Consider the following 12,405-nt stretch of genomic DNA (forward strand, 5'->3'; position numbering starts at 1 on the left):
TGCATTCGAACGTGCGGATGCGGCAGATCCCCATTCAGTACATCGCTGTTTTAACGTACTGTAACATTTATCGCACAATGTACCTTAAAAATAGACTATTTAGGGAACATTTTACGCCATTAAAAATTAGGCTGAAAAATTTCTACCCTGGTCTACCTCCTTAATAGAGACGACGGGGAATATCGTAAGAAGACTGGCGTATTTCATCACGGCTAAGTTTAGAGTGTTATGGAAATGCTAATAAAACTCCGTTGCCGGCACATCATGAAAGACTTGTGCTTCACGGAGAGGTCCGATGTGTCACGCAACATATTACCTGTTTTTAGTTACACGTAGCAAAATGACTATCAGAAACTCGAACGCAGATACACGGTGAAATCGAACCCCACCAACAAAATTTGATTAGTTGTTTTGGGATATTTTCTACGTATTTTGTTGTAACAAACACACAGGCTCTGGTGGTACGTTAGAGAGTGATATCATTTCGTTTCATTTCTTACTCTCACTTATATTTATATCTCTATTGCAATGACAATATCTGCACAACAATACAAATGTTGACAATATGTGCGTGTCTCTTGTTAGGAAACAAACTTGTTCCATACATAGTACTTTCTGTAGACAATGGCAATACCCGATTCGTGCTTCACTGTCGTGACTGAATTCAGTACTGTTCGGTTCCGTCTCAGGTTTGTATTTCCAGTAGAGTTAGCTGTACGTTAACAGTGATTAATATGTGTATACGCGTATATAGGTTTATTGATGCAGAGTTGGCAGATAACCATCTCGTGTATGAGTTCACTGAATACACAGGAAGGGCATCGCAACGAACCTGTGCTGAACAGTTTTTGCAGCAACGGTACCACCTCATCGTGTATATTTTCGTCTGGAGATTGTTGAGTTACTCCATATTTTACGTTGTACCTTTTTCTGCTGGCATATTCTTGGTTTTTAACTGTTGTGAAGCTATTCTCACAGAAAAAAGTAAATCGGGTAAAATTCCGAATAAATCATTATTACATTATTATCCTGTAATAATGATTTATTAGGAATTTTACCCGATTTACATTATTATCCTGTAACGAAGGAGAAAATATCAAAATGATGTAAATGAAGCAGGCAGAAAGGAATACAGACGTCTCAAAAATGAGATCGACAGGAAGCGCAAAATGGCTAAGCAGGGATGGCTAGTGGGCAAATGTAAGGATGTAGAGGCTTATCTCACTAGGGGTAAGATAGATACTGCCTACAGGAAAATTCAAGAGACCTTTGGAGAAAGGAGAACCACTTGCATGAATATCAAGAGCTCAGATGGAAACCTAATTCTAAGCAATGAATGGAAAGCAGAAAGGTGGAAGGAGTATATAGAGGGTCTATACAAGGGCGATGTACTTGAGGACAGTATTATGGAAATGGAACAGGATGTAGATGAAGATGAAATGGGAGATAGGATACTGCGTGAAGAGTTTGACGGAACACTGAAAGCTGAGTCGAAACGAGGCCCCGGGAGTAGACAACAGTCCATTAGAACTACTGACGGCCTTGGGACAAAACTCTACCATCTGGTGAGCCAAATGTATGAGACAGGCGAAATACCCTCAGACTTCGAGAATAATATAATAATTCCCATCCCAAAGAAATCAGGTGTTGACAGATGTGAAAATTACCGAACTATCAGTTTAATAAGTAACAGCTGCAAAATACTAACGCGAATTCATTACAGATGAATGGAAAAACTGGTAGAAGCGACCTCGGGGAAGATCAGTTTGGATTCCGTAGAAATACTGGAACACGTAAGGCAATACTGACCCTACGACTTATATTAGAAAATAGATTAAGGAAAGGCAAACCTACGTTTCTAGCATTTGTAGACTTAGAGAAAGCTTTTGACAATGTTGACTGGAATACTCGCTTTCAAATTCTAAAGGTGGCAGGGGTAAAATAGAGGGAGCAAAAGGCTATTTACAATTTGTACAGAAACCAGATGGTAGTTATAAGAGTCGAGGGGCATGAAAGGGAAGCTGTGGTTGGGAAGGCAGTGAGACAGGGTTGTAGCCTGTCCCCAATTATATTCAATCTGTATATTGAGCAAGCAGTGAAAGGAAACAAAAGAAAAATTCGGAGTAGGTATTAAAATCCATGGAGAAGAAATAATTGTAATTCTGTCAGAGACAGCAAAGGACTCGGAAGAGCAGTTGAACGGAATGAACAGTGTCTTGAAAGGAGAATATAAGATGAACATCAACAAAAGCAAAATGAGGATAATGGAATCTAGTCGAATTAAGTCGGGTGATGCTGAGGGAATTAGATTAGGAAATGAGACATTTAAAGTAGTAAAGGAGTTTTGCTGTTTGGAGAGCAAAATAACTGATGATGGTCGAAGTAGAGAGGATATAAAATGTAGACTGGCAATGTCAAAGAAAGCATTTCTGAAGAAGAGAAATTTGTTAACATCGAGTATAGATTTAAGTGTCAGGAAGTCGTTTCTGATATTATTTGAATGGAGTGTAGGCATGTAGGGAAGCGAAACATGGACGATAAATAGTTTGGACAAGAAGAGAATAGAAGCTTTCGAAATGTGGTGCTACAGAAGAATGCTGAAGATTAGATGGGTTGTTCACATAACTAATGAGGAGGTATTGAATAGAATTGGGGAAAAGAGGATTTTGTGGCGCAGCTTGACAAGAAGAAGGGACCGGTTGGTAGGACATGTTCTGAGGCATCAAGGGATCACAAATTTAGCATTGGAGGGTAAAAATCGTAGAGGGAGACCAAAAGATGAATACACTAAGCAGATTCAGAATGATGTAGGTTGCAATAAGTACTGGGAGATGAATAAGCTTGCACAGTATAGAATAGCATGGAGAGCTGCATCAAACCAGTCTCAAGACTGAAGACCACAACAATAACAACATCCTGTAACGAATACCTAGAGACCATTGCTCTCTTATATCAAGGTATCCAGGAAATATCCCTAAACACCCTCTGAAATTCTGACAGTGGAATTCGGGTTAACCCTGTATTGACTTATCGAGAGCTGCTGTTCTGCAACATCCGCGACTGAAACACAAAACTGTGTAGATGGTAGTGGTACCAGGAGTACCCTCCGCCAAATTCCGAAAGGTGGTTTGCGGAGTCCAGATATACACTGGTGAGTCAAAACGTGATTGTCACCTGCTTAATAGTGTTGGACCACCTTTGGAGCACAGGACATCGTCGATTCCAGGTGACATGGATTCGACCAGTCTTGGTAGGTTCCCAGAGGTATGAGGTACATGCCTTCCGAAAGATCACGCATTTCTCCTAAATTACGGGCTGATAGTTAGTGGGCGCGGATCTGGCGCACGATAGCATCCCAGATGTGTTCCATCGGATTAAGATCACTCGAATTTAGAGGCCAACACATCATGGTGACTTCACTACAATGCTCCTCAAGCCACTGTAACAGTAATCTGATCTTGCAAAGGGGGCAGTTATCCTGTTGGAAGATGCCATCACCATGTAACCTCCCCCCTCACTTATCGACCTTAATGACAGTGAAAAGTTAAACCGCGTGTACCTAATGGAAATTTGGGAAAAGCAATCGTCACCGAAGTTAATCTATCGGTAAAGAGGGAGGAAAGGGTTACATCTAAATGAAAGGAAAAATGCAAATGAAACTGGTGGAAATTAATTTTGAAAAGGGGTAAAGTTAATAAAGAAAGTAAATGTGCGGCCGTTACGTTAACAATTAACTAGCGGTAATTAGATATTTGAGATTTGGGGGAAATCACGGTCGCCAGTCCTAAGGACAATTACTATAGTAACTGAAAAAGAAAGGTTATTACACATATAATTAACACTAGAAGCGTGGCAACTGAAGGTTGACACGTGTAGTGTGAAAACTGAAAGTTTGTCAGAAGTAATAAATTTCGCTACACTCTGACTTAATTTAGCAAAAGAATTAATAAAACCGGAAAATCGAAAGTTAATTTAGTGACTGAAGTTAATAGTGAACTTTCTTTCTGAAGCACATCGAAATCCAGTAAAATACGGTTAGTCTTGGACTACCTCAACAATCATTTCAAAAGCAACTTGACTCTACGCAATTTAGAAACAAGAGATTTTACTTTGAACTTGAATTAAATGATTCTGAACTATTAACAATAGTAAAATTTAGTACGTACCAAGCTGAGCTGCAGTCACAGGTAAGCTAAAATATGCTAACAAAACTCGCACTCTAAATTTGTGCTCGTGTAACCTAAATATTGTAGCCAGCTACTGAACTTTGAAATTAAAGCAGTGAAATCTAATCATATTATTTTAATGCTGGCGTTTGAATTTCAACGACACTCGGGTTCATTTCGGAAAAGGAAGGGACCCTGCTTGGCAATGCAATTTGGACAATGAGCAACAAAGGTTCATGCTAAGTTGCTGTAATTTTGCGAGGCAAATGGAACAATTTGAAAAGCTGAGGTCTGCCATACAGTTCTGAAACTTTACGTGCTTTTAGTCTTCCTTGTTGGTTGATTGAAGGTTTGAAGCCGTCGATCGAGGAGGTGGCGACAGTCACTCATTGTCGGCCGTCGCTGTTGCAGAAGCTGGATGTTGGCGCGCCTTCTTCTCGACACGGTCACCAGGCGAAACGGGCTCTTGATGTGCGCCAGCTAATGCTTCCCGTCCGCGACACCATGTCAGAAACTATCATCGCGAGTCGAGCGCAATTACATGCTGCCAAACCCCGAAAGCGCGGCAACTCGCGGGAGCGTCACACAACACCTGCTCCACTCGCTACTCCCGCCAGACTCCTCCCTGCTCCGCCCGCGCTCCACGCGGCAGAGTTAACACTACCAAAGATCCTACACACTTTGAGTCTTCACACGACCTATCGATGTAATCGTTCGATAGCAGTTTTCCCTAGGCAAGACCCAGCGTAAAATACAAATAATATTTACGAAACAAACCAATTATACATCGACATAAGTGCATAAATATATATATATATCCAAACAGTAAAGCAATTACAATATATAAAGAGACAGAAATGTCATATCTTGAGGTAACAAAACAAGGAAAAAAATAATAGTACAATAGATGGAAATAGGAGGATATGCATTTCCGGCGTTACAACCACCAAGGAAGACATCAAGCACGAAAAGATGCGATTGGTCCACAGTAAACTTCAAGTAGTCCACCGCTGCCATGGTGCCTCTGATTACTACCACTGGTCCCATATAACCCCAGGTGAATGTCCCCAATAGCCTAATATTGCCCCCATTAGCTTGTGTCCACGTCACGGGGCCTGTTTCGGTCATCCATTCTTGTGGATGATAGCGTATCCGGACACGACCATCGACCTGGTTTAACAAAAACACGGTTCAGCCGACCAGGCAACCCGTTTCTATTGATCCATAGTACAATATCGAAGATCCCGTGCCCAATGAAATCGTAATCAGCCATGTTGTTGAGTCAACACTGGGGACCATATGTAAGGATGGTCTGGAGAGGAACCCGATGTTGAAGAATGGATGTTGAAGGATTTGTTACAAAACACTTGTGTCTGCACCAGCTTCATACTGTTTCGACTGACTTGCCACAGATCACTGCCTATCCTACTTTACAGACCAGAGCAAGCCTCCGAACCCGATGTTCTGTGAAAAAGTGTGGACTTGCAAGACCTTGTCCCATACTCGTAGATTCTCCGTCCTTCAGCCTCTTTCCATAGAAGCTTACGACAACAACACGATAACAACCGACCAGCTTCGCCGTTTCCAAGATGCTCGTTGCCAGGCGCTGGGACATAACATTCTTCCGTACGTCGTAGTTTTCGATTACTTCCGTTCCATTAAGAGTGTGTCCTGTCGCCAATTGTGAATTCAATAGTAACTATCCTCATTAAAGTGAGTAAAGTGCTTAGTATCACAATCATGACCGTTCATTATTTCGCACAAGATCTTCCCGTGAACTGAACCCAGAGCTATTTTAAGGGTATGTAACTATTTACGTGTTAATGCATGCATTGTTCATTTTTCCCACGTGCTATTCGAGGGTGGACTGGTCGATACCGCTGGCTCTGATATCGGTTTTACGGACGGCTTAAGAAAACCAAGTCTAATTACGAAGTATTACGAAACGTATCCGTTGTACAGTTTCTATACGTCAAAAACTCATGGAACAATAGAATTGTGTGTACGACTTAGGTGTAATTGGTATCGCTGTAGTAATAAGTGCACAGCCATGCAAGAATTCTTATAGCAAACACTTTCCAGCAATTAATAACTAAACAAGTTGGTGGAGAGATTAGCACATGTACAGGGTCCGACAAAAAGACATCCCATATTTCAATAGGTAGCTACAAACAAACAGAGAAACATACAGAGAAAATACTTTTATTTGTGAACAACAAATAGTACGACATTTTACATTAGTTGGTTTCAAAAATTATATCCTCTAAAAGATTTCCTCCAGCGTTGATACATTGACGAACGCTTTTGCAGAACTTGTCCATAGTTCTTTGTGTCATTTTCTGTGGAATGGCAGGCATCTCCTGTGTGACTGCCTCCTTAACAGCTTGTAGGGTTGCGGGGCAATGTTTGTACGTTTGAGGCTTTAAGTGTCCCAAAAGAAAAAAATTACAAAGTGATAAATCGGCTGACCTTGGGAGCCAGAAGATGTCTCTTCACGAAGAAAGAAGAAGTCCAGTCTCTAATAATTTGTAGAGAATGCCGGAAGGTGTGAGTATGACTCCGCCTGTTTGGAACCTGACTTTTCCCTCTTCATAGTCCCCAATGATCTGGTTTAACTTAGATCGGAGGAAGGTCTATGTCATGTTACAGTAACAATTTGAATTACCGGTCCCACTACATCATCTTTGAAAGAAATACAGACAGCATACAGCAAATTCAGCTACAGCGCACCAAATGGTCACACGATGTCTGTCAGAGGGGTTTTGCTAAAATTCCTGTGCGTTTTCTGCTGCCCAGTTCAGGAAATTTCGTTCATTTACAGTATCTGAAGAGTCGATGTGGGCCTCATCAGAAGAAATCACAACTGCGCCAGTGAGAAACTTATAAAGCATTTGCCCACAGACAGCTCTGCGACTTTCAGAAACTCTTTCACTGAATTCTTGGGTAACCATCGTTTTGTATGGGTGCCTGGATCTCTGTGCGGGATTCTGATTGCACTCCTATCAGACAATCACAGGGCAGCTGCATGTTTAAGTGTTGAACGGTTTGGAGATTGCTAGATGGACACTCTCACACATGTCACATTTTCCAGCGTTGTTTAAGTCCGAGATGTGACAATAGATTTGATATTCAGTTCGGAACCTGATGCTCTGATATCAATGCTCGAATAGATTTTCTATCACGAACAGAACCATGACGGCCGAGTTCGAACCGAAAGCGAAATGGTACATTCCCACCGTTACGAATATGCTCCACCTCAACAAACGCATGACGTTCATCTAGTGAAGCCATTGCACCTATTGAAAATGGCATGTACACTGCCATCTATTGATACCTCCTCTACATCAGTATCCCCACAACAACTCACATAGTGGTCTCTCCAAATTCTGGAGGTACTTTTGCAGGAACCTCTATATGATTCCACTTTAACTCATACATGTGTCTGACAAATAGGAATAGAGGATCAGTGTATGTTCTGGCCAAAGAATCCCTACGTCAGGATCAGTATTCCTGTAATGCTGACATAGCATCTAGACACTTGCACCAAGGCCATGACATCATCATGTCACTGCCCCTCACAGAACCCCCTACACCTGCCCATGCCACCCCTCCCTCCCCCACACCCTACCCCCTGCAATGTCCCCATGCCCCCTGCTACCTGCTCCCCCTCCATGCCACACGCAATGCTCACTCACTGCACTGCTGCGTCGTCATGCATGCTTATGATGAGCCTTGGCAGTTCATAGATTTGCAATCACTGATTTAAACATATAATACATCCATTTAGGAGAAAAAACTGTTTGCAGACGAAGTAAACAGAATTTATAACAGAGGTATAGGGCTTTAATGTAAGCATTAGATGTCAAGTTACAATATAAGCAGGAGATGAGACATATGGCACATGATGAAAGGAGACGTGCATGTTAATCACAAACAACAATGTACCTGCAGGGAAGCAATAGTACTCCCATTACTTCCTGGAAGCAAATTTTACGTAGATGAGCATTGTCAAAAGCCCTCATGGTCACATGCTGTTCCGATAATACTTTCCATGCAGCATGCATTTTGTAACAACTGCTCCATCTGGTGACACTTTACCAGTCAGTCAACGATTCCTATATGGGAGAGATATGTATGACTCCCTCCATACATTTTAGTTCCTATTTGTTGCGAAGTATATGTAATGAATTCTGTCACAGCTGTGTGTGTGTGTGTGTGTATTTCTAAGGGTCCAAACTGCTGAGGTCATCAGTCCTTATGGTTGTTATAGTGTACCAGTTACACATAACTTGTATAAACAATACTTTCGTTCTGTCTGCTTTTGAGGCATAGCAACTGTGCAACCAATAAGTTTCGTGATAGTTTGTAATCAAACTTGGCTTTGTTAAGTGTTATCTGTCGTTCCTGATGTAGCGTCGTTTGTTTCCTAATTGTTGATCGGTTGCCTGTTGATGTGCGTGTTAATACTACATAAAAAGTATAGTTTTTTTAGATATGTGATATGAAATCTAATGTTGTGATGGTTTTCGCATTGAGTTTAGTGTATTATTTTTCTTGTTGTGATAGATGTCTACGCAGTCAGTGACAGGTTGAGGCCAGAACAGTTTTCTGTACAATGGGATGGTACTGTGGTATCATGATAGAAAATGAGTGGCAGGCTTCCTATCTATATGATGGATGTGCACTTGTGCACTTGTTGATGAGAATGGTTTGATCTTTGTACCAGAGTAAACAAAGTTATTCCCACTGTAAGCTTCTACCCACTAGCATCGCTGCTATTGATAGCGTAGCGGCGCTATTGATTTCGCATTTACTGGGTCGTTTTGGTAACGGTTGGCGCCAAGTGATCCATAGTGTTTGGCTGGCTGTCTAACGCTATGGAACCGCGAAAATCTTGGGTCGCAAAAATGTTGTAAAATTGCGATAAAAGTATAATCATCGATGCGCTATCGTTCGTGCATATCACACAAAGGCAGCAGTCGTTCACAAAATGAGTGAACTTAGTCAAAACGAGAGAAATACGATTCGATATTCCCGTGCATCTCCCACGCCACGTCAAAACTAGATTAACTACATTTGCCATGAATGCCGCCTTCGTGGATTGCAGTGAGTGGATGTGAATGTGACCTCAAGAATTACGGGGGAGGAAGCGAATGTGGTCTGAACAGTGCAAGGTGAGTGAAAATCAAATGGGCATATGGTCATACATATATAAGCATACCTATACTTACGTATATTGTAAGGTTGAGGTTTTTTTCCTTATTCTTATTCTAGAATTGAGAACACTGTGTGAGGTGAAATGACAAGTTTAATGTCGCACTATTTCTCACAAATTTTTTTCGAATGCAAAGTTCTACATTCCTATCTTCCCTCATTGTACTCTTCCATACAGAAATATTTTCTGGTGAACGTAACATTCTGCTCTTCTACCTCCTTCCACGAAATAACATGTTTCTTGCTTATCTTAATATTTCAATTCTCTTTCGTAATAATTACCTCCTAACGACTTCTTATACTTATTTCCTTCATATTTCTATTTCAATATCAGATTGTGGTATCTTCCACAAATCCTATATGCTTCACACATTATCCGAAATTTCTTTTCAATTATTTGTTCAGCGTTCTCGACGGAACAAAAATTAAAATTGCCTATCTCCTCCTCCCCTAATCATCTACCTACTTCTTCACTTCTTTTCTTCTAGAAAATCAACGTGCTCGTCCTTCACACTATATCTTTAAGAGAGAATCTACTACTATTTCGTTAAACTATCCACATGTTGATCTCTGTTTTTCTTCTTACGTTCAGTTCTTTCCCCAGAACACATTCCGTTTGCAGAAGAGTTACATTAGTTGTTACTTTCCTGTCCTTTCATCATCATTATCATTTTACTTCCTTGCGAAATTTATTTTATTTAATTAATCGAGACGAGTACAATCTAAAAGTTTTATTTATGTGCATTTTGCTCTCTTTCCTATTCTTTGATTTCAGGACATTCACTACAACTAAATTCTCGAATTGACTCTTCTTTTTTTGTCTAACTTTTGTATATAGAAAAGAATTTTACTTTCAACTCTGCAACCTTCCCCTCGCTTGCTGCTAAATTACAAAATGTCTGCGTTTTACTTTAGTTACTGGTGGGAATTCACTTCTAACTAGGTATCACTATTGGTGTTATCAATGGTGCTTTATCCTCATGGCATACTGTTTCTTTCTATGTTTCGTATAAACGCACTACATCTACTACAGTTTGGCCATCATCATCAATTTTTGTACTACTGTCTATATTCACCGTTCTGACTCCTGTTCCTCATCATCGTCGGTCGATTCCCAGTCAATTGAACCCCAGCACGCTGGTGTCGGTATTCGATCTCTCCTTAAACCTACTTCAAATCTGGCTTATCAAAACTAAGTCTATTTACATGTTTGATTATACAATTACCTTCATTGTTCGATCGAATTACTTCTGACTGGTCTTCGTATCGCTCATCTCGTCAATTTTGCCTTTTACCTGGGTTTGGTGGCCTCACCTCGACTTCCTCTATCGGTTCATTTCGCATGTTTTGACCCGCTGAAGCTTGATTTTCCCAACCTTTCTGCATTCTGCCCATTCCACTTCCACCTGAATAGCCTGGATTTTGCTGCTGAAAACCTCTAAACCTTCCGCCTTCGTTTTCACGGGGATTGTATCTCGGATCATAGCTACCACCGTAGTTTCTAGGACCAAATCCCCCATTATAATTCCTCGGTCCCCCGAAACCACAATTGTTATTTGCCCTCTGTGCATTACCAAAAGCATGGTTATTATTGTTCTCCCATGGGCGACTACCACTCCTTACAAACCCATTACCTTTTCCTCCGTTATTATTGTCATTAGGTTTATTATTAAAACTTGATCGGTTACTGTTACTCCCCCTACTATTGTTTTCTCTGCTTGTACGTTGCTTTCTTGCATCATCTTCACTGAATATGAATTCAAGTTCTCTCAACATTCCTTTAAATGCTTGTATGTTATCTCCTGCCCTACCAACCAATGACTGCTGATAACGTAACGGTAACTTCCTTGTGGTGCATATCCGTATCAGTTCCCCATCACTGTATGGATTATCTAAGCACTGATTTTTCTTTGTCATATCTTAGAAAAATCTAACGGGTTTCTTTTCTCTGGAATTTTCGAACAACTCTTTCTGCAACAACTCATACTTTATTCTGTTTTGTTTTTCTGTGGACCAGTAACGCTCCAAGGATGCAGTTTTAAATTGTTCATATAAATGACAGTTCGCCGCTGCTCTTTGTATGGTTTCCACTATTGCACCGTCCATATGCCCACAAATGAAGTCAAGTTTATGGCTAAGCGGCCAATGCTCTGGTAAACCGATCTGAAATTGATTTATGAACGTGCGTGGATGTAAGCCGTTCCCGCTTTCTTTTTAATGTTGGAATTTTCTGACTGTAAAAAAGTGATCATTGTCAAATTTTTCTCTTCCACCATACGGCGTTTGTGTTTTCACAAAATTACTCGTTTCTTTCAATTGTGTCACATTCTCTGTACTCGTTCTACCACATTTGGGTCGTGAGAGGACGTATTTATGTCCCATTTAGCATCGTATCTACGCAGTGGTGTGCACTTGCCTACACTGCCGTTCCTCGTGTATCGGATTGAAAGATTCGTTTACATTTCCCGTTACTGGCTCCGTATTTTGCCTTTCTATTAGATTCACATTGGCTTGCGGTCTGTAACCTGTTGTGCTGTGACTCGTATATTGTGGAATTGGTAGATGTGTCGTCGCAATTTTCTCCGCTCTGGCGTCACCCGCGGCTGCCGTTCTGCCGGAATGCGCGCGTCTACCGTTTCTCGCACCGTTGTCTTGTGTGATCGAACATCACCTACTTCGCCCGCCGGTGTTAATTGTTCCTTCCCTATTTGTTTTTGTTTCGCTTCGGTGATTACTGACGCAACTTCCTGTGGATGTACGACAGGAACCTCATGACGTTTTTGTGTTTCCGCTACTGCTACGAAAGATTGCACAACTGACTTTTTCCTTTCTGGACTACTGTCCATTACTATGTCGGATGATACTACCGATTCCGTCACCTCGCTACTACTTTCTGTACGATTCTCGATACACTGTTTCAATTCTGTGCGAAGGTCTTCAAACTGATTTTTCGAGACTATGTTTTCAATGCATGTGTCAAATCTTTTTAATGCAGCTCGCGTGACACGTTTTCTGACATTGAGCT

The sequence above is a fragment of the Schistocerca piceifrons genome, chromosome X (assembly GCF_021461385.2).
Source record: "Schistocerca piceifrons isolate TAMUIC-IGC-003096 chromosome X, iqSchPice1.1, whole genome shotgun sequence".
In the NCBI taxonomy this organism is placed as follows: Eukaryota; Metazoa; Arthropoda; class Insecta; order Orthoptera; family Acrididae; genus Schistocerca; species Schistocerca piceifrons.